At 40.4% G+C, this 24,401-nt stretch overlaps 1 protein-coding gene across 8 annotated transcripts in view; it reads left to right on the top strand.

Annotated features, from left to right (window-relative positions):
• Window positions 1-9,771: 9,771 nt before the first annotated feature.
• The window catches only part of mef2cb (myocyte enhancer factor 2cb), a 100,813-nt gene continuing 86,183 nt past the window's right edge, over window positions 9,772-24,401 (top strand). For 7 of the 8 annotated variants that reach the window (XM_036935519.1, XM_036935518.1, XM_036935517.1 and 4 more), the window contains exon 1: window positions 9,772-10,032. The gene's annotated coding sequence lies outside the window, so the exon portion shown is untranslated. Of the gene's footprint in view, window positions 10,033-20,001; window positions 20,416-24,401 lie in introns of those variants that run through there. The other variant, XM_036935513.1, reaches the window with a different exon arrangement.

Here is a 24,401-nt window from a genome sequence, read left to right as displayed (position 1 = left end):
GAACAAAATACCCCTTTCAAATATCTTTCCCATAAATACAGGTATTTTATCAACCAGCACATTTGAGTTCAGCAATAATATTTGTTGTAATATTTGTTCTATCTTTTCAGGGGGATGAAATTGAAATTGTAGCCAGCTCTGCAATGCTTGTTTGAAAAAGAGAGAGACTCTGAAAAAAGTATAATTTTCAATTAATCGAAAATGAAACACTGCAATCTGCACAAATGCAAAAAGGCCATTTTTAAACAAAGCTTTTCTTAGTAATCTACTTGAGAACCATTTAGGGTTCAAATGTAACTTTGAATGAGTGAAGCTTTTAGAGAGAGGTTTAGTGCATTTATATTTAATCATCTCAACCCACCCAATTCATTTTCATTATATAGATAGGCACGTTTTATTTTGTCTAGTTTAGCGTCCCAGATAAAGTGAAATATTTTTTGCTCAAATGATTTGAAAAACAAATCATCAGGAGTAGGCAGCGCCATAAGTAAGTGAGTAAACTGACATATGACTAAGGAGTTAATCAGGGAAATTTTTTCCATAAATAGACAGGTTGCAGGATCTTGTCTATTTTTACAAGTTTTCTTTTGAAATTCATTGTGGAGAGCTTATTTATATCTTTTGTGATATGAATACCGAGTATGTCTACTTCACCATCAGCCCATTTTATAGGTAAACTGCAGGATAATGTAAAAGTTGTATTTTCTAAGGATCCAATCCGTAGTATTGTACACCTATCATAATTAGGTTTTAGTCCAGAGAGTACCGAAAAGTTATCTAGATCTTCAATGAGACATTGCAGGGATCTAGCTTGCGGACTTAATATAAAACTTGAGTCATCGACATACATGGACACCTTTGTTTTTAAACCTTGGAATTATAATCCTCTAATGTTGTTATTGGATCTGATTTTAATAGATAGCATTTCCATTAGCCAGAGCAATAGATATGGTGACAGCAGACACCCTTGTTTAACTCCTCTTGACAATTCAAAACTCTCTGAGAAGTAGCCGTTATTTACTATTTTACACCTGGGGTTGCTATACATTATTTTTACCCATTTTATAAGAGAATTACTGAAATTGAAAAAATCCAGGCATTTATAAATAAATCCAGTCTTACTTTATCAAATGTATTTTCAAAATCCGTTGTAAATACCATTTCTGGCTTCTTATATGTTTAATGATGTTCTATTATTTCTAGTAGTTGTCGTATATTATCTCCAATGTATCGTCCATGTAAAAACTCTTTTTAATTCTGAGTGCTATGCATGTTGCTAGTATTTTTGCATCACAACATTGACGTGTAAGGGCCCTCCAGTTGTTTAGATAGACTGGGTCTTTATATTTGCCATCTGGGTCTTGTTTTAATAATAAAGAAATCAGACCTTCCTGCTGAGTACCTGACAGACTAACATTTCTATAGGAGTAGTTAAAACAATCTAACAATGGAGCATTTAGTATATAAAAAAATACTTGACATATCTCTCTACCTGTATGCCATCAAGCCCTGGGGTTTTTCCAGACTGAAAGGATTTACTAGCCTCAAAAAGTTATTCTTCTGTAATTTGGCCTACGCACTAATCTTTCTGTACATTTGTTAATTTTACATTTTTTATATTATTTGGAAATAATTTCTTACCATAATCTTTATTCAGTGGGAAAGGATGAGACGGAAAAGAGAACGTCAAACATAAAAAAAATGGTTTCCTCTTAAAATATCACTCGGAGAATCATAGATGACTTCAACTTCAGTACCGAGTTTCTGCAAATGCTTTTTGTTAGCGTTCCTGTATTGGAGATTCAGGAAGAATTTTGTGAATTTTTCTCCATATTCCTTACAGTTTGCTTTATTTTTGTAATACATTACATTAGATCGTTCTTGAATAAGTTCCTCAAGATCTTTTTGTTTTTCCTCTGACTTATTTTGTATCTCTGTAGTATCCTTTTTATTGCTATCTACCTGTCCTTGTTAGTCTTGTCTCTTTAACTAGAAACTGTTTTTTTATTATTGAAGGAATATTGAATTGAATTACCCCTGAAGCTACATTTAAAGGTATCCAAAACAATAAGGGGATTTGCTCAACCTATACTGTACTGGAAAAAAATCAGTTATAAATTATTTTGTCTTAGTGAAAAATAAGTTGTCCTCCAGTAAACTTTGATTAAATTTCCAATAACCCTGTCCACATGTAAAATCTCTAAGAGTTATGTGAATGCCAATTAGATGATGATCCGATCGCATTCTGTCTCCTAATAAGACTGTTTAACCTTTGATGCAAGAGAGAAAGAGACAAGAAAGTAGTCAAGACTACTCAAGTCTCCTCCATGTATATCTCACTAGGTCGGGTTTTTTAGTCTTCAAATATCCACTATTTCTAATGTTTCCATAATATTATAATATATATAATAATATAATATAATCTATTTTTCGTCCACTTTCCTATTCAAAAGGATCTACCTTCCTTGCGAATCATTCCTGACTATTTTCACATTCAGATCGACATTTTTGTTAATTAATATCATCACACCCTTTGAGTTCCTTTGTCCATGACAGGAAATTATTTCACCACCCCATTCCTTTTTCCATGCAACTTAATTGAAAGATGTAGAGTGAGTTTCCTGTAAACAGTATATCCTTTTCTTATAGCCATGTAAAGACTGATCTTCTTTTTTTATAATCTGCTACACCATTACAATTATAACTGGCTATACTTATTTCACCCCTGACCATAACTAGATACTATTCTCAGTCTAAATTGACCATAATTAGTGCTTGTAAAATTACTGCAATCAGAGGTATTATGAAGGTCAAAACTAGGACTTTTAGATGTCTGATATTTAGAATTGAAGAAATAGGTTCTGGCAATATATATTTTATTCCCTTGCCTGTTTGCCTGTGAGCCAATTTGCATTTGATTTATTTTGAATAGCCTAGTAATAGGGCCATTTTTCTATTTTCATAATTGGGTGACACCTTACCTTTAGCCATACATAATTTCTCACCACCATGCATTTCCATCTCCTCTTGATTCTTTATTTTTAATATGTTTCGTTGCAAAAACATGTTACTATTGAAGTTCCCTAACAGATTTCACTTGGTTTCCCAAATTAAGCATTGGGTAGCTGCAGGAACAGGGTTGGAGAGCCCATGACATACAGAGTTTGGGTGGTATATCACCTGTCGTGTTACGAGAGCATGCTCCTCATTGATGCATAGAGTGAAATAAGTGTTCTTATACTTATTTCTCATATTGCTCATATTAACCACATGCTCAGCTATAAAACCGAAGTAACCTACTGAAAAACAGACTGGTTAGAGTGCATACAGATGACATGTGTTTTTTCCCCTGCCCCTCTTCCTGCCCATTTGATAATGGACTATTCTGAATCGAAACTAATTGACATATTAGTAGCTAGCTAGCTAGATAAACAATGAACCATTATTCCAACTCATGATGCTACTACCCTGCATGAATCTGCAGGTAGCTAACCTACCAGGTTCAACGTTTGCTAGCTAACATTGGGCTATAACTAGCCAAGCAAATGGCTCTGAGATACAAATAATAAGATCATACACATAACATTAGCTAGCTAACAGTTAACTTTAACTTGAAATGAAACCACTTTCTGTCAAAATTAGAAACGTGTTATATCTGAAAATGTAGCTAGTTAGACTTTCTTACCCCTATACATCATGGATGGACGTGTCTCCTATCGGATGCCGTGGTTCCCTTTAGTTTGAAGGGAGACGTGTTTTTTCCATCTCCTTAGCTATCATATTAGAATTCCACTGAATTCAAAATTCGGTCCTCCAGAAAGTGGAGAGCAACACTTATGCAGTTTTACTACGAGATACATTTTTTTTAAAGCAGCGTTAGAAAGCACTACCTAGACATACTGACCAGCTCAAATAGACAGAAGCAAGCTATATGGCAGACTAATCTGAACTCATCTCTCGGCATCTCCAGCCCACTTATTATCTCAGACAATCATGGCTAGCGGAAAGGTTGCTGACTTTTTCTGTGCCTAAACCAACTAGGCTCATCATTTTTAAAAATCTATTCATATTTACAGATGGCAAACAAGTTTGTTATTCAGGCACATGTTCGAGAAGGAATTTCTGACAAAAAAAAACGCATTTAGGTTTTTTTTTTAAGTTTAAGTTCAAACGGCTCTCCTGTGAAGCAGTACCTAGTTTCCTGAAATGGATCACAAATGATCACTTTTATGCTCAACATAGCCACTTCATATGCGCACCACATTTATATGGATCAAACAAGAGCTTTACGCAAGAGCTACCAACTCTTCGTTTCTTGGGCACCTCCCTGCAAGGGTATGCACCTCCCTCGTCAACGACTCTCCTGATGGATAGTGGAGGCTTTTATGTTGGTTTATAATAACAGGGGTTTACAGCCCTTGGATGGCCTGAGGGCTCACTCCATCAGAGGTGTGGCTACCTTTTGGCCACTGCATCTCTTTACAAGAGATTTGTGATGCGACATGTTGGGCCTCCCCGCATACATTTATGAGTTTTTTAATGACTAGATGTCCCTGCACCTTCGTTGTTGCATACTGGCCTCAATGTCGAAGCCAGTGAGAGTTGCTTATGTTGGGATTGCCCTGGCTTCGGAGAGCATGTCTGCGATATGGGACTTGGCCATATGCCAATGTGATACATTGAAGCAAGTATTTAAAAGAGAACTTAGTGTTATTGCCTTATCCCCGATTCTCTGATAATATGAGTGAGATGTATCACAGCATTTCCCTGCTTGCAGGAACGCAAGGAAGAGAAGCACGTTCGAGAATAAGCAGAGGGCGGGCAGTGGTGCCTTATAAGTAGGGGACTCACCTCACTTGCCACTCAACCTGTCTTTCTCCAACAGATGTTTTGTGATTGATTCTTCCCCGATTAGTGATTCTAAGCATATCCCAATGTCATACATCTGGCTCATATTATCAGAGAACTGGGATTATGACATTATCCCTGCATTTCAGACACACTCTAGATTTACAAAAGTTAATGTTGGAATTTGCCGCAGTAATAAACAGGGGAAATATGTCGGTCTATTAGAAAATAAGAGCTCACACTAAGAGAGAAAAATGTGGTAGCGAATGTAGGAGAGGAAGAAAGAGGGTTCTGGAGATCGAGAAAGGGGGAGAGCCCTTCAGAGTGACCGCCAACTCCCCTGAACTGTAGAAAACATACATTTTGATGCCTGAATGTTTATTTTATTTTACATATATATATTTTATATTTAACAACTAAATATTGATAGTTTTTAAAACAATTAGAAATGTTGTATTTTTTTGCTGCAGTATTTTTATAACTTTAAAATGGGTACATTTTATTAGTCAGCATACTCAATTTAGCATCAGTCTCACACTTCTACCGCAAGTTCATCAGGCAAAAGAAACCCATAGCATTCGCTTCATGTCGTGTGTACTGTAGGTGCTGAATAAAGAGTTAGCCATGGCACCAGTCATAATCCATCTTTCAAAAGAGCCAAATGGAAGGGATAAAGTTTCAGTCAAAATATTGTTTTTGGACTGAGGTGTGCACACTCCCTCTTACCCTCCCACTTCATCTCTTTCTTCTTTTTCGTTCGTTCTTTCTTTCTTTCCTTTTTTTTTCTTTCTGTCTTTCTTTCTTTCTCTCACTCTCTATGTCTCTCTCTATATAAATATAAATATATCTATATCTATATATATCGTTCTTTTGCTTTTCTGTGCTGTGTTTTATCAGCCAATGTCACAAGGGCCTTCTTAGAAAACCAACAGTGCTCATCAGAATAAGTCTTCTGAGGAGGGGTCTGGTTGGTCCATGTTGAGCCAGGCCGGGCTGTTGGGGCTGCCTGCGGGGAAGAGGTATGTGCTAGGTGGTGATTGTGAGCTGCGGTCTGCCCTCTGTCTCCAGGGCCGAACACACACAGAGAGACTTTGTGTGAAGCAGAGGGCTGAGAAGACACGCTGAAGTCAGCTCACGCCACACAGAGCACAAAGGCAGGAAAAACACACCACCACCGCTGAACCCCCCCCTGTCTTTCACACACACTGTACATACGCAGATGTGCAGACACACACACACACACACACAGAAACACACACGTCACCTAAGGTAAGGTAATACTTTATGTTACAGCTACAGTGCTTTCAAAAAAGTATTCAGACATGTTGACTTTTCCCACATTTTGTTAAGTTACAGACTTGTTCTAAAATGGATTGAATATTATTATTTTTTCTCAGCAATCTACACACAATACCCAATAATGACAAAGCGAAAACATTTTTTTTAGAAATGTTTGCAAATGTATTAAAAATAAAAAACTGAAATACCTTATTTTCATAAGTATTAAGACCCTTTGGTATGAGGCTCAAATTGATCTCAGGTGCATCCTGTTTCCATTGATCATCCTTGAGATGTTTTTACAACTTGATTGGAGTCCAGCTGTGGTAAATTTAATTGATTGTACATGATTTGGAAAAACACTCATCAGTCTATATAAGGTCCCAAAGTTGACAGTGCATGTCAGAGCAAAAACCAAGCCATAAAGTTGAAGAAATTGTCCGTAGAGCTCCGAGACAGGATTGTGTCGAGGCACAGATCTGGGGAAGGTACAAGAGGATGTCTGCAGCATTGATGAAGCCCAAGAACACAGTGGCCTCCATCATTGTTAAATGGAAGTTGTTTGGAACCACTAAGACTCTTCCTAGAGCTGACTGCCCGGCCAAACTGAGCAACTGGGAGAGAAAGGCCTTGGTCAGGGAGGTGACCAAGAACGCGATGTTCACTATGACAGAGCTATAGAGTTCCTCTGTGGAGATGGGAGAACCTTCCAGAAGGACAACCATCTCTGCAATACTCCACCAATCAGGCCTTTATGGTAGAGGGGCCAGACTGAAGCCACTCCTCTGTAAAAGGCACATAACAGCCCGCTTTACAGCCCGCCAAAAAGCACCTAAAGACTCTCAGACCATGAGAAACAAGATTCTCTGGTCTGATGAAACCAACATTGAACTCCAAGCATCACATCTGGAGGAAACATGGTACCATCCCTACGGTGAAGCATGGTGGTGGCAGCATCATGCTGTGGGGATGTTTTTCAGGGGCAGGGACTGGGAGACTAGTCAGGATCGAGGCAAAGATTAACGGAGTAAAGTACAGAGAGATCCTTGATGAAAACCTGCTCAGAGTGCTCAGGACCTCAGACTGGGTCGAAGTTTCACCCTCCAGTGCTCCCCATTCAACCTGACAGAGCTTGAGAGAATCTGCAGAGAGGAATGGGAGAAACTCCCCAAATACAGGTGTGCCAAGCTTGTAGCATCATACCCAAGAAGACTTGAGGCTGTAATCGCTGCCAAAGGTGCTTCAACAAAGTACTGAGTAAATACTGAATACTCTGAATACTTATGTAGTTGTTTTATTTACATTTTTTCAATTTTATACATTTGCAAAAATGTCAAAAACCCATTTTTGATTTTTCATTATGAGGTATTGTGTGTAGATTGATGCGGGGGTGGGGGACTATTTAATACATTTTAGAATAAGGCTGCAACGTAACAAAATGTGGCAAGTGCGTGTGGCATGTATCATGCCAATCAGCATTATACAATATTTACTCACATGCATTAGTCACTCATGAACCCACAAACCGGAAGTGATGGACAGAAACATAAACACAGACAAAAAGAGAAGTAGAAGTACAAATGAATCAGGTGACGCTGAATCAGTAGCTCTCAGCCCGGCCGGCCAACAGCAGTAGTGATGTTATAAAAACATGCATAAATCCAGCCGGCCTTCCACAAATCTGTCAGTGGTTTCACTATTATTGTTCATAATTACCATAATTTGCTGTTGATGATTTAACGATAAAGCAACAGAAAACATGGGAAAGAAAACGATGAAAGGAGTTTTCAGGGGAGGCGCCATGCCGAGTTTCCTATCGATCTTCTGTCACCTTGTCTTCGACAGAACGCTTTGTGTCCAACCCCTGGCGCAGCCTGCAGTCTCTAGAGCAGTGGCACGTACATCCAGCCACACCCTCTGTCTCACTCACACACACACACACACACACACACACACACACACACACACACACACACACACACACACACACACACACACACACACACACACGTGCGCATGCATGCATACACACACACTATCCTTGTGGGAACCAAACAATTGATTCCCACTCAAAATCCTAGTTTCCCTCACCTTAACCGAACCATAACTTAAACCCAAAACCCTAACCCAACATGTAACACCTAAACTTAACCCCTAACCCTAATTCTAATTCTAACCCTAACTGTAACACTAAACCTAACCGCTAAGCCTAAAATAGCCTTTTCCTTGTGGGGACTGGCGAAATGTCCCTACTTGTCAGAATGTTTGTTGTTTTACGATCCTTGAGAGGACTTCTGGTCCCCACAATGATAGTATAACTTAAACACACACACACACACACTATAAAACACAAAAATACTCAAAGAAACACATTCTCACACATGGTGTGGACAGACAGATTCTTCAGACAGCCCAGATCGGTCCTTGTTTAAGAGGGACAGTACGTTTGCTGGTACCCCTACTAGCTCCTGCGGTCCAGTACTGTACACTGTACCAGGCAAAACTGCCATAGAGTGCCAATCCCTCTTCCTCCTCCTCCACCTTGCCCAGACCAACAGACAGACAGCCAGGCTCCGGGGCTCGGTCTCCTCTCATTGGAGCAGACTCCTGTGGGGAGAGAGACAGGGGAGAGAGCTCAGGATCAGGCCTCCAAAGCCTGGCCCAATCACGCTGGGCGGGAAACCCCAGCCAAAATCAAGACGGCAGGACACCAGTTAGTGTTTGCGTGTGTAAAGGCATGCATGTGTTTTGTACTCTCTGGGAGTATGCTTTGCCTTGCAGACCAATGGAGAGAGCATACACTCTTGAACACAGAGATGCTTGTAAAAGTTTGTAAATAATATTGTTTAATTCCTGTGATGATTCAACGTCCTGTAGTGGTATTGTTATGGACTCTATCATACATTAGTATAAAGGTTGTCGACAAAGAGATCCCCCTCACTTAAAATAACAGATAAGTGAATTTCCATTGTCCATGTAAACAATATAACAGGATCAGATCAATACTAATGTGTTTGCACAAAGACAACAGCGTGATTCCCTAAACATCAGAGGATGCCGGTGCTCCAACCCAATCTTTAATAACAGTGTCCCCCTTTTCTGTTTAGGAGGAATATTCATCCATATTTCACTCATGTTTCTAACATATCACCCCTCATATAATATTATTCATCTGTACATTTGTTTTTTTTATTTCAGTGGAAGCATGAAATAATATAGGAGTACCATTCAATATTGTTAGATTTTGAGATTGTCATATTTCGTCACTGGAAAATAACCACGTAAAAAGAAGTTCCTCTTCTGAACTCTACTTTTGTGATTATTTAGTTGATACTAAGGCTTATTTCATTTATTCAACTTTCTTCTAGCTGCTTTGGATGATTTTATCCGGTATTCATTTAACTATTTCCTGAATATTGTGGTTATTTAAAAAAATACAAGACTGTAATTTGTTTTATTTTTTTGTGCCCCTTATTGGACGGCAATATTATTTGGGGGGCAATAATCTAGTGAATATATGCCACCGCTGACAAAGGTCTGGGTGTCACTGATCCCTCAGAGGACTAAATATACTCAGGAGTGACTGAGGCAGGTGGACCGGCTGGAGGGGAGAGGGGGACATGGGGTGGGGGTGGGTGGTTGGCCAGAACAACTCCTGAGTTCAGTGTGGAAAGAGATCGGAGGCTAAACACAACCCAAAACTGGGGTTTCTGTTCAAAGCCAGCTGGTCTGGCTTTTATACATGCAGGACATTTTTCGTTTTGTTTTTCAGTTAACTTTTTACTCTTCTTTCACTTTTATCTCTAACATGTATCTCTTTTTTTCCCACTTGTGACTGTTTGATTGAGCTGGCCTTCAATTGGTTCTGTAGGGTGATACTTCCTGGAGAAGCAAAGAACGGCACGGGTGAGTTTACAGAGCACAATCCCACCTTCCCCTTTTCCTCTCCATGGTGTACTGTGACTTTCTGCATGTGGAAAAATCAGGTTCTGGCAGTGGTGCTCTTTTTGCCATAGAGTGGATGATGGCATGTTCCAAGCCAACGGCAATAAATCTGTCAAACAACTAACTCTCTTGTAATATAGTATTCGCCTATTGTTAGTAAATTATTCATTTGGACTTTATTGAAAAGTGAAACAATAATTTTGTTGTGTTATCGAACCCATATGGACGGACAAGGGCAGATAATTGACGCTAGGTTGTTTTACCTTAGGTACTTACACTTAGTGCGTGACAGAGAACCAAGTGGATGGAAAATCTTAAGGGTTGAGCTATGCTGAAGCTGGAGATCGGGCAGTCACTAACAGCTGTTGCCAATCACTTCTGTGCGAGTGAATGGCCAATCGAGGCTCCTGTAGCTACATATGTCTACCTTTTTACTTCTCTAAGGCATGACGAAAGGTTTGACTGTCTAAAGAAGAACTTAATAATAACAATACTGCATTGTGTATTCAGTCAGTTTGGGTTATTGATCTTCCTAAGGTTAATTGCTAATAACACCTCATTGCGCAATCTGAAATCCTCTGTGAGTGAAAAGCGCCTGGCTTCAACATGCTGTTTTCCTTACAAATGGCTTACACCTGCAAGGTAGCTACCTAAATGGCTGCTGCAGACATCAATATCAATTTTTGTCACACAGATTAACACTAAGTAAGATATTACACGCTGAGCTGTGAAACAAAGAGGAAATGTGTCATATTCCACCAACTGAAGGGAGTTGATATTGAACCAACTGCCTCTATGAAGGCAGGGGTAGACAAATGTACTCAATAGCAGGCAAACGTCCTAAAACAACCAGGAAGAATTCCATATCCAAACAAAAGTTTAGTTAGATTTTTATGGATGCTGAATGGCTTTGTTAAACTTTTTCTTCAGACATTTGATTTAAGGAAGTCATTTTTGTATTGCCGATTGGGCATGTGGGAATGTTCTGGGAGCCTAATTTAGCAACCAGATTAAAGTTGATGGCCCATCAACAGGCAATTCAGTAGCAGTAATATCTATTATAACAATTTAATAATATCCATAATAACAATAATAATAACAGAGTTACTGCAAATGAACAAATGTACATTTGTATAATGGTATACATTGTACCATTCTTATTTCTCCCACCAAGATTATTGGGTTAATATAGAGTATTAACCTAGAGTCGCTGTCCATGCCCCCTCGGAAATCGTATTAGCATAATATAAAAATCCCCACAAAAATCGGTCAGTTTTAAGCTAGACATATCTGTTTTCAATCAATCAACTGTTTTAGGACATCGCATTTCCGCATCGGCAGTGAAAGGTGACAGAGATGGAGCGGTGTTTGTCAGACCACAAAACTGCCTGTTGGGTCAGAAAGGTTTGGCCTACAAAGAAAGATGAGACTCTCATGAACACTATGTGGTGAACACTGTGTGGTGATCCCCTCAAAAACGTCTTGGGACTCTTCTGAAGTTGGTACAGATGATTTTCCATATATTGTTTTGATACTTCAAGGGATCTTAAAATTCTAAATCAAATAGAAAAATGATCATCGGTATGACCTTCTTAAAACAATTTCATATAGCTTAGTAGTAGGTTCAGGCATACATTGTGAGGCACAACCTTTTTTTTTACCTCTTAACATTAACCCTGAAAAGAGGAGACATCTCTTCAAACCAGTTTACAAAGATCTCTCTTCACTTACACACTTTTTGCCACCAAATTCCACCGCTTTGATCGGAAGCGGAGTTGAGAAAACCCTCTCTGCAGGGTGGCGACCTCCAACCACCACCCCCATCCTGTCGCTTCGCTACCACTCTGTACCATTTCCTGTGTCACTTTCCTGTACCTACCCATCCTCTTGGAAGCTTCTCACAGTCTTGATCCACTCCAAATTGACCTTCTATCCGTAATGACAAATTACACTTATTGTGGGGTCAGTAGTACACCTGACAATCACAGCATAAAAGATAACCATGTGTTTAGGTCTTTGTTTGTATCTAAACTTGGCTACCTGAATTACAGAGATTAGACTTGAGCACATTGTCCTGGTCATTTTATAAGTCTGGTGCAATCGATATGCTTGTTTGGATTTACATTAAGCCTTACGTAGAAAGAAGATTGCGGAGAAAGCAGGATCTATAGGCGTCCATAGCTACTGTTGTGTTTTAATTGCTCTTGTTATATGGCTTGGCAGTAGTTGTCATGGTTATGCTGGATATTGCTGATCCAGACGCCATGATCTTTGGATACACAAGCCATGTTATCGTAGAAAGTGCAATTCATATTCAAAATAAATGATCACTTAACCAAGACGTATTATACACATGGAAGCAGTTTCATCGCAAAGGCAGAGAAAGGACAAGTATCTTTGTTCCACTGTAATTGCTTGCAGTAACGGGCCTAGTATTTTTATTTTTTCCCCTTTCTCTTCTACTCGCTTTATTATTTAATTTCAAATTTCCACGTCCCAGCGGCAGTCAGGCCTCGTTTATGAAAAATACCTTTCCAGTCTAAGTCTACCCCCCTGAGCAGTGTCGGTGCCGTTTGTACAGTACGCCGCTCAGTTTCTCTGCCGCCCCTACAGAGTGCCAGTGCACGCACTGGGGCTGCCTAAATCTACAAAACATTAATGGTGCTCGCACTACGCGAGGCAGCAAGCCTTTTGATCTGCAGCTAATCTCAGTGGCTTGCCTCCTGTCTGATGGCGTCTGAATAAGAATAAGTGTGACGCTGGAGGCACGGAGAGATTAGACGCCGCCTCACGTCTGCCACACTGTGTCTCCCTTTGCCGGGGGTCGCGGGGCCTACTGGATCATGTTAGGGCTGCGTTTCACATTAAAGCACAACGACTTCCATTTGCTTTGCTTCACAGCTAGATGTTATCAGAGTCAGTTGCTGTATGTGGGAGACACATGCTGCATAGTTCTGCCGAGTGATGTTAAGTAGTCAGGAGAATGGGTGGAGGTCACCGCTGCTGTAGGTAGTTGTGCTGTGTAGTGGTTGTCATGGGAATCATCAGTTCTATTCTCCCGTCCCCAGACCTCATGCCCTCATTTTAGGCCCCAGCCTTACTGATGCACAAACAGCTGTACCACTTTAACCTGGTGGTTTACAAGCCATGCAGGTGTCTGAAAGGCCCAAAGCCTTGCGTATGGACTGACCCTAGATCAGGTCTGGGCACAGTATTGAGAGGTCCTGGGGCCCAGGCTGAACAAGACCTAGGTGGAAGGACATCCTTGTCACGCAAGTGGCCTGGACTCTCAGATCTCATTTGAATAATTTATGATTGGATTTCTTTCCCCCTGTAGCGCGCCACAGGGCCTATCCCCACTCACACACATACTGCACTGTACACCCTCTAACCTATCAACCAATTCTGTTACACCACTCTTCTTCTGCCCATTATACCAGCTCTTATGGTGCTAAAGCAAGGTGTGCACTTGTGTTATGTAAGTGTATACATGTACTGTACAGAAGTGTGTGTACGTGTGTGTGTGCAGCATGCCTAATTGCATGCATACTTCAGGGGCAAATATATCATTTTATAATATAAATGAATTCAGCAGCTGGTGAAGAGCATTCAGACTGTGTAAACGTCTTGTATATGCTGTATAATAACAGCTCAAAACTACAAATGATGATCATGTCAGATTCTTAAATATGATTTACCTTACGGCAGTAGGATTTATGTTAACAACGACCGATACTCTACCTTGATCAGTTTAAATATTCACATTATGACCATGACTGCTGAAATGTCAAATCACGTGTGTGATCTTTCCAATGCCACAGGGTAACACACAACATCTGTCAGGTACAGCCTCTGCTCAGCCTCAGGAAACACCGGTTGGCACCCCTCCACTGGAGAAAGAAAATGTTACGTTGGCATCCCCACTACACAGGCTCTGTTATAGAGGGGCTGACACAATAAAATAACTCTGCCTGTTTCTGAGCAGTCAGGAGCGAATTACTTTCCAGCCGTTCAAAAGGAGGAAAAATCATTAGCGAGGGAGAAGCCATTCTTTTTTCTCTCCCATGAAGTCATCTGGAGACAAAGGGAACTTTGAGTGAAAGACTGACGAGCAGAGCGAAACCACAGCCATCCTGCGTTCTCTGAAGAGAAGAAACGAGGGAGTTTAGGAAGCGGAGACGACTGTCCCTGTCAGCGTTTGCGATTTTAGCAGCTTGAGGGGCTACAGCAAATGGAAGTTTATGTGAATATTAAAACTCTTCATGTATTGATTAAATATTCAGCACTGTTAATGAGACTGTGGGATGCTATCTACAAAGGAATGGCAATTCTTAATATTTTACGACCCATTGAAACAAAGATGTAGCAATGACATGTGTACCTTCCATTAACAAGAAAACTGTGTGGGATACTATCATTTGCAGTTTCTTGTTAGATAGTTGAACAATGAGTCGTCATAAGTTTCACTGGCCAATGCCACGCATAGCTCATTTGCTAAGCCAATTGAATCAGCTTTGACAAGGGTCTATGGCTCCCCTATAGACAGCACCTATAACTGCATAACAACTCAACATGCCGTGCATTGGTCTCCACACGGAGGACATAACAATACTTTGAGCTTTCAACATCAAACCCTGGGAAAGCCATGTGATTATAGTATCATTATTTGAATAATGAATGAGTTTATCTATATAATGACCAGCCAAGTCTTGTATGTTTAGTCGTGAACCGTTTGGCAGAGCAGGGTAGGTGGTGGTTAGCTCAAGGTGAAGACCCAACACGTCCCCAATGGTGGCCTCACCCTTCAGTACCAATAGCAGTAGTTCAGCCAGCGAACACAGTCACACGACCGTGGGCCTTTTCCTGTGGGGTAACAGAAGTGTCAGGCAGAATAAAGGGAGAGCTTGTCCTGCTGCTTGTGCCTCATCCATAATGTATCAGAGGTGTAGTGTTCGGACGCTGTTTGAACAAGACAACATGCAAGCTACCAAAAGCATCTCTCACGTGGCAAAGCTCTGTGACGACTTCACCACTACTTCACCAGTTGTCAAGCAAAAGTTGTGGAAAAACCTTCAACGTGCAGTTACGATAGTCCGTCGACGATATCAAATTATTTCGACATCTAATAAGCTTTTAGCATCGAGAAGTACAATTGTGAACACGCTACCACTGTATGTGCATTGCGTCGTGGTATTGTAGCTTTCGGCCTACAAAAAAATGTAGTTATACATGCCTCACCCAGAAAATCGCCTCTAGCTAAATGAAAGCTCTTTAGGACTTTATGGGGGAAATAATATAAAGTACTGCCACAATGAATAGTGAAAAGACTGGATCTCTGCATTGTATGGAGGAATATTTTACAGTGCTCTTGATCCATTGCTAGTGGGGGGAATAGTGAGGGGGTCGGGCAATTGAAAGAAAGATAGTAATGCTAGTTGAGCCCTGTATTGGACTGTAGGTCTGGGGGTTTTACAGTACAGTATAATCCCCATGTGTCTCCTGCTAACGTCACTGTCACGCTCTGACGTTTATTTCCTTTGTTTTGTATTTATTTAGTATGGTCAGGGCGTGAGTTGGGGTGGGCAGTCTATCTTTGTTTTTCTATGATTTGGGGATTTGTATGTTTCGGCCTAGTATGGTTCTCAATCAGAGGCAGGTGTCATTAGTTGTCTCTGATTGAGAATCATACTTAGGTAGCCTGGGTTGCACTGTTTGTTTGTGGGTGATTGTCTATGTTGATTGCTTGTGTCAGCAAAGTTCTCATTAGCTTCACGGTCGTTATTTTGTTTATTGTTTTTGTATAGTGTGTTTCAGTGTTCAGTGTTTTCTTTATTAAAATTCATGATGAACACATACCACGCCACATTTTGGTCCTCCGATCCTTCTCGCCTCCCGAGCCGCCCCTCTGTCCCGAGCCGCCCCTGTCCGTGACAGTTACACTGCTTTTATGGGTGAATTCAGTGGCTCAGGCCAGAGAGGGTGACTGGAAAACCACTAGGTCGTACTGAACCATTAGTATCACTGAATCATTGGTAGTTCTGAACCATTAGTAGTACTGAACCATTTCTCACTTCCTGTAGAGAGGGGAAAAACCCAAAACAAAACATATTTAGATATCTTTCTGATACTTGACTTTTCTGACTTTTCAATTCCTACAGTGTATACAGTGTATACAGCTACACAACCTTTTCATAATTCACCACATGCAAATGCACTTCGTTGCACGATGTTCTCACCCTTGAAATGTGGGAAACTATTGTGTCATTGTGTACAGAAGTATATATTAAACACAATTGTCTTGCATAAGGGCATATGGCTTCTGTTAATTAAAAAGTGGCTTTCTTGCCGTTGCTTTTCTAATTATACTGTACAGTGGTATCATTCTACAAATGTAATTACTAATGATATTGCCTTCAGAGTTTCATTATGGGCTTTATTAATAAGGCAGACAAAATTATATGTAATGTAATGCTTTGGATCACTTACACAAATACTGCAGAAGAGGGGAAGAGAAAGATCCCACAGTGTATATCTTTGTCTCTGAAAATTCTCCTGTGCACTGTGCAGTGAGTATTGTATTGGTGTATCTTCCATGAGATCAATAGCCAGTACATATGGTGGACTGATCTAGAGATCTCTGGCACTTCCGCTACTGTTTAAGCACAGTAGTAGATTGTAGTGTGATTGTAGTGTGGTACGCAGAGACACGCGCACACACGCACGCACGCACACACACACACACAGGCATTAGCACTCGCACACACACACACACAATCTATAGACCTATGGATCCTGTGTGAAGTTAGCCTGTAGGTCACTACAATGCATTTGGCCTCATCATGTAAAATCAAGCCAATGTCAAAATAACACCTGTCTCTCTCCAACTCATTACGGAATAGGAGACAGAGAGAGACTGTTACACACCAACAATTGGAAGCCTCTTCAAATATGTCACTGCAGCGCTAAGCTGATTCTCCGGGGTGGGACTGAGTGCTTGACAACCTTATCAACTGTGACAGGCAGATTGTGTTTTCACATGAGCATGATCGACAACAGATTACACCTGGCCTGGGCTGTTCCTGTTTACCCAGGAAATGTATTGGTGTTTACAGTGCTCTTATGAAAGGCAGACCGGCTCCCTTTTTTTTCTACCCATTACAAAAACACACACACATCAGGCAGCCTATTATGTGTCACATGCTATAAAGTCACTGCCAGAGAATTCTTTAAAGACTATCTGAGTAAGATCAATATCCGTAACCGCACTTGTGTGTTTGACTCACAACCAGTCATCGTTTTCCTCATCTCCTCCATGCACAATTCATGCCAAACCTCATGAAATTGCATTCGACCAAAAGCCTACCGTGTGTATATACAGAGTGACATATTTCAAATTGCATAATCATTCTGGCAAACAGTACATTATATGCATGTGACTGTCAATTCCCTTAAAGTGCTAAACATGTACAGGTTGGGAATTTCGAATAATGGGGGGGGGGGGGGGGGGGGGGGGGACAGTGGGATCCAGGGGTGGGCTAAATGTTGTTTTATGGGAAATATAGGTCTATATGCTGTTGTACACAAAATAGTAAACTAGCCAAATCTTCTATGTCGGGCCATGTTAAATGCAAAGGTATGTTGTATATTATGCTCCGTGACCCTGCTTCAATTAGATGACGTGACGCATTACTAAGGGATTTAGATTTACTTAAATATGGTTAGTTCATTAACGGACAACATTCAACATTATATATTGTGGCAAGATAAAAGAGGGTGTAGGGGTTGCTATCAGCGGGCCATAATGATATGTCAGGCTAGTTTAGGAAACTAGCAAGTCAATCTATTTACAAGGCAGGACAAAGACAATGAGGAGAGTGGGAGACGAGAAGATGTAACAATGTCCTGGAATGGCTGTTCACATGAAAAGAGAGTGGCACAACAATGTCTTCAGATTTGTAACATTTTGTCAGCAACCGTATACCCACAAGACAAAACAGACTCAGTTAGATGTGCTGACCCGATCAGTCTCACGCCTCTCTGCAATACGATCAAGTGCTATAATAACTCAATCCCTATATAAAGTTATCCAATATAAATGATATGATAATGTTACATACACATAGTGTTTGCCCATGATGCAGAGCACGGGCTACTTTATTACTATTTTCATACTGTTCAGAGGCCATTGAGTTATACATTGTGCAGCCATAGTGGCATCTAATTTGCAACTCCTTCGAGTAAGTTCAGTCATTTGTGTGCGTTGACTGAGCAAGTCTCTTTACCGTAGACTCCTCCCTCTAGATTCTCGCCACTTCAGGTCAACTTTCCCAATAGTTGTATACTTTCAATATAGCCATTGCATCTCACACACACTATTCTACGAGTGACTGGTTTACCCAGCATTCTCCCAGTCTGATTACCATCCTCTGATCTCTCCAAGTGCCAACCATTTGAAGACGACCTCAAACACTGATGAATTCGGATGAATCACTGACAGACTACAAACAACACACACACCACAAAGGGCATGGAGTTTGACGACTGAAAACGAAGGAATAGTGAATGTGGTGGGTACAGTCTGTCAATCCATAGCAACCCCCAACAAACGACACAATAAAAATACACAGCACCACCCTGTGAGCAAGGCTCCACAAATGATCATCATAACACTCAGATTCAACTATCCTATACAAAGTTATACGATATGTTAGAGTTACTATGTGACCTGTGTGTTCGTGGGGGGGGGGGGGGTTTCACTGTTTCAGCATGCTGAGCTTCACGGCCTGCCATTGATAACTGTCATGTTTTGTGATGGGCCTACTATGTCTAACACATTCTAGCCTATCAATTATTCTGGGGTTTAGTCAGAGGAAATGCGATTGAAGATGAAAGGGTCACGTGATGTGAAGGTGGTATCCCGAGTTATCGGACACCACAGGCTTCAGTTGCAGGCAGTAATGTCCGCCCGTCAAGCAGATTAGCAAGCGTGATTTATTTACGTCTGATTTCATGTTTCCCCTTTTTCTCTGTCTTGCCTTGTATTGTACTGAGGTGAAAGGCCTGTACAGGGGTTAAAATAATGCTAAGCGAGTCTATGGCCAGGAATACTTTTGACACAAAGGGGAAATTAAGATTGTTATTTTTCCAACTACTATTCAAGAAACTTGAGGTTGAGATGCATATAATTTGAATATAATAGAGTCCTGGTATTACCAGGCCTATCTGGGATCATCTCACAAATAGGTTTGGCTCCTCTGTCTTATCTGAAGAGGCATGCTTGCTGTTTTTATTGTTATCTTCACACTAATAGAGTGGATGTTTTCAAATCTTTTGGTTGGGGGATAACACTTGCTAATTTCCTCATGCTTACTGTCTGTGTCAGGCCTTATCTTGTGAGATAACTGGGGACTGGAGAATGATTGGCAGATGCAGGACAGCTCTTGTAGATCCGGAACATTGCATTTTCTCACAGAAACATCTACTTGTGCAAAGATCTTGAATGTTTTTAGAAAATATCCTTTGACAAATTGAAACAATACATTATTATTATTACCATTATTATAAGTAGTAGTAGTAGTAGTAGTATTGTGGTTGTTTCATCTAGGCCTATAGGCTATGCTGCATCCGATAAATAAATAAAAAACAGATTAAAGTCAACTATATTTAGCGCTTAATTAATGTCAGTGCGTAAAGTTAATAGAATATATTACAAGGACAACAACAACAGTTTGGTAACTTTAATTTGATGTAGTTGAAAACGCACCCTCCACGGTTATTTAGATCGCATAATCATACACTGACAGTCCTTTCACGGTGCTTAATTGTCTGTCCTCTTGATCGGGTTTGAGATAGTAATGCATTATTGCTATGCCTCTTTCATTAAAGTAGTTGGGAAGTGTGAGCCCGCCCCCTTTCAGGAGTAAAACCGATTATTTCTCCTCGCGCTAAGAGAGGGTGAGTGAGAGACTCGACCGGGATTGTGGGAGCGATCAGAAACAGCCCTCACAACATCATCAGCTACAGACGTCCACGGCTTTAACCGTCCCATTCCTTTCGCCGACACATCACTGGAGACCAAGCAACCATCCTCACTGTCCTCAAACACACTTTCAGACGAGAGACCGACTTGTTTTTTGTTGTTGTCATTTTAGACACACATAGGCGACTTTTCGGCACGGTTCTTTTTCATGTTGCGTTCCTGCCCGTGCTGGATTTAAGTGCGTCTTTGCGAAGTCCATCCCTGGCACGCAACGGCTTCCTCTACGCTGTCATTCGGCCGGACGACACAGCCGGAGACTGCCTGTGGTATCTCACACTTACCGGACAGATTTCATGCATAATAAAGTGAGTAGCGTGCTCCTACATCTATAATTATTTTTGTCACATCCAGAGGACACGTTGTATCTCGAGCAGCGAGGTCTCTTTATTTATAATTAATTGTATGTGTCCGTTTGACATGACCGGTATACTTGAGTGCGATTTTGAAGCGCGTTGCCTCCCAACAAACTATACAACGTAACCATGACCATTGTATCTCCAGACCTATAGGCTAAACGCAGCAAAGTAGCGTTTTGCGGAGTCTATTTACGAGAGTCACGGTTTGTCTTGTGGTATTGTTAATGTGTGCTTTGACCTTGAAGTGTTTATTTCCCACAATATCGCAACGCCGTATCAACAGGCGCACAATGGGCTACTAGGGCGACTCATATTCTCGGTATATGACTTGTATTATGTAGTATTTAAAAATGATTACTCTGAAATATTCGTATAGGCCTATTCGTTTCAATATATGTACCGGTAGTCGCGTGTGAATCTACTGAAGCCTATGCATTTATAACGGGTCACAACCCAGAATAACATTCACAATTTCTGCGGGTCCCACAAATTAGGAAAGTATGGACTGTTAATAATTAAATAATTGTAGGCTTATATGAGCGGCTCATTTTCTAGGTTGAATTCAACTTGTCAAAAGTTAGGCTCGTATTAGATAAACACATTTTACAATTCGACAAAGTTTTCCAAAGAATTCTGAATGAATCCAACTCAACATCACATGTTTTTCTGGTATATTATCAAGATGAGGGTTAGTTATTATACCTTACTGTTTTAAACAGTGTACAATAAGTCACATTCACACCCGTTAACTTACATTACTGCCAGGCCAAATGGTTCAGCTTCCCTACTGTATTTATAGTACAATGTCCATGTGGAATTATACTCAGTCTCTGGAAATTAATTATTGGTGCAAAGTAAGGCACTCAAGCAATGTAGCTAAATTGTGGAGGAAAGATAGCTTGGTGATGACTATTCTGACAAACTGAAGCTTTTTTCTTGGGGATTAAGGAAGATCTAGTAGGTGGCCGTTTCTACCCATCAGAAAGATAAGGACTTATTCAGCTATGTGTATAGTGTAGATGGGGCTTGTAAATCAGGGCTCTATATTAATTGAAGAAATATATTTAAAATATATATTATACATAACATATCGATATTGATAGCTTTTGGTACAGTAGACAATGTTCTGTTAACTTTTTTTTCTGACCGTTTTCTTGAAATGTGTGTCTCTTTTACCAGGCTAATTTGATTTTGTCATAAAGGGTGGGACAGGGAACACTACCTCAAATAACCTGTGGCAATTGCCATTGCTTTTAAGAAATGTCAAATACAGTTGCATTCATATTTTGGCATAGAACCCCTTATCGATATTTGCACATAAGAGTAAGGCTTGTTTCACATATTAGATTGTGGCTCTGTACTTTTCATTTCTGTTACCATAGAGAAACAGTGGGTAGAGGCTATAGCTAAGACTGAGTGTGTCAAATGCAGATCGTATGCACACTATAATTGTATTCACTCGTATATATAAGATGAATATAATACAACTTTTTATACGCTACCTGTAAATTAGTGTCATCATTCGAGATGCAAATGAACTATTTACTCAATGTCATGATTTCTGCAAATGATTCAACTTTATTTAACTACCTTTTTTTTGCGAAAAGTAATTGAGTAAAGGCCGTGATTGTGAAGACATCCTGGAAAAGTACAGCCACATCCAGGGGCATTTGGTGTTGCGACCATCTCTGGGTTGTTTTGTGACTACTGTAAATACAAGCACAGCTCAGTGCAAGGCTAATGTCTCTGATTTTATAAGTTCTATTAGCTTAGTAAGATTTCAGTAAAGTGTGATTTGTTTGCTTGATTTGAGGCGCCGTTGTATTTTTGGATTACTCAGTGTTCTTGACGTTTCTGCTGTGAAATAACAGAGGTGAAATTGCCTTTGGCAAGGAGCAAAGGACGTACGCTCACGCCTATACTCTACTCTTTCCCACCCCCACCATCAATGAAGTTGTTCTGTGTGTCGCCCGCCTGTTGCTCTCTCGGGATTGAGCGTTAGGTTAATCTGCTCAGAGGGAAGGTGAGCGCTCGCATGTGGACACACGATTTACACACAGAGGACTCTCTCAGCCAAGCTCTGTCATCTCAGAGACACACACATACTCTCCTTCTCTCTCTCTCTCTCCCTCTCTCTCGCTCCCTCTCTTTCTCGCTCTTTCCCCGGCGCTGCTTTGTTTCTCTTACTCTTCTCAGATCTGTCCTTCCTAACAAATCATTGGGGATTTTGGCTGCCGATTCACAAAACCAACAGTGACAACACGCTCTTACCCGTCTCATAAAGAGGGATTAGGGGGTCACGTGTCACTCTGATTGGCCAGCGCATTGAGCCAATTGTCGGGGCACGTTGCCGTACACCAGAGCCTCATTAAAGCTTTATTCAAGTGAAGGGACACCTTTTGAGCCAGGATCAATGATTTTGCAATAATCCCAAAAGTAGCTTCAGCCTCCTCTGAGTGGCCAGTGTAGTTAGAATTTTGCTTTGTAGTAGTCATTTATGAATAAAGAGAAGATTTACTGGTTGATATTCAACAGCATGACCTGAGAGAGTTCAGCTCTCTGTTGGCATTCAGTGAAATAAGGGAATCTGTCAAAGAGTGCTTGATTTAAGGCGTACACTAGCATGCTCCATAAACTCTAAAAAGGACTGCTAAATTTGTCCGCTTATGTTTTGAAGGGAATGGTCTCGACGTTGATACCTATGAGCATATGCTATATAAAGCATGGTTCAAAATAGGCTACCATCCTAACGAAAGGAAAAAGTAAATCCATGAAAACATTTTTATAAATAGAAACATCACATGCGTTTACTTTTAAGCAAATAGTTTAATAGCCCGTATTGGTGTACTTTAAAGTTGTATTTCTTTTTGTTGCAATGGTTGCAAGTGTTTTGGGAAGGGGGTTTGCAGAGTTTGCTCAGTTAAACGCCAGTAAAACACTTTCATTTGCAGATTGCAGGTTTGCAAGATCTGGTGGTAGATACTGTAAGTACTCTTTAAACCCTTAGGCTTAAAGAAGTGAGTGATATGCGAAGCATTTATATTTCAGATGTGGAGGGCACATTAAAGTTTACATCATATTCTCACAAATGACTTTGTATTTTTGGTTGCTTTTTCCACTCTAAACGTAACGATCATACACCTAGGAACTCAATCGTACAGTACACAGGACTCGCCGGGTACCTCGCCGGGTTTCAGTATGAGCCCGTGTTTATTTTACAGCAGGTGTTCCCTCTATAGCTAGGTATGGAAGGAATAGTGTTCTCTTTTCCCTTTTTGCACCATTTTTATAGCTCATGAAAAGTATCCGAGCCAACCTCAGCATCTGTTTATTTAGTAATTTAGTGCAGATCTCACTTTTATTTTCCTAACTGCTGTATGTGTTAGACATATCTTCCCTGGTGTTTGTGTTTTTTTTGCAAGCATTGTCTCAGTATCTTTATTAAGATGCAATTACTAATACAGTTAAGAAATAAGCACAAGAAAATAATGTAGTCGTTGAATGGTTTATGATGTATTTGAATGCAGATATGAGTGTGTCCTGGTTCACATAACGATGCAGTCTTCTGTCTCTATCTAGTAATTAGCCATGACGTTCAGCAACTTTTCCTCAGCACTGTAAGTGGAAGAGGGTGTGTGGGGTTTGTTCACTAGGGTGTTAAAGATCACAGAGGAATAGCTCATGCTTTGATGTTTAATTGTATTGTAAAACACATTTTAGAATATTTCAGCATAAAGTAGAATTCTAGCTGTGCTGTGCTGTGCTTTGTGTTTGGTGTTCCTTTTGTGTTGTTCCTTTTGTGTGTGTGTGTGTGTGTGTGTGTGTGTGTGTGTGTGTGTGTGTGTGTTTGTTTGTTTGTCTAAGTTTTCTTGTGTCTGTTGGTACGCATTTAAATAAAAATTTATGTATTTCGGTTTTCTTTCATTCTCACATGG

This window comes from Oncorhynchus mykiss, chromosome 11 (genome assembly GCF_013265735.2).
Source record: "Oncorhynchus mykiss isolate Arlee chromosome 11, USDA_OmykA_1.1, whole genome shotgun sequence".
Taxonomy (NCBI): Eukaryota; Metazoa; Chordata; class Actinopteri; order Salmoniformes; family Salmonidae; genus Oncorhynchus; species Oncorhynchus mykiss.
This window is presented reverse-complemented; position numbering and strand designations above follow the sequence as displayed.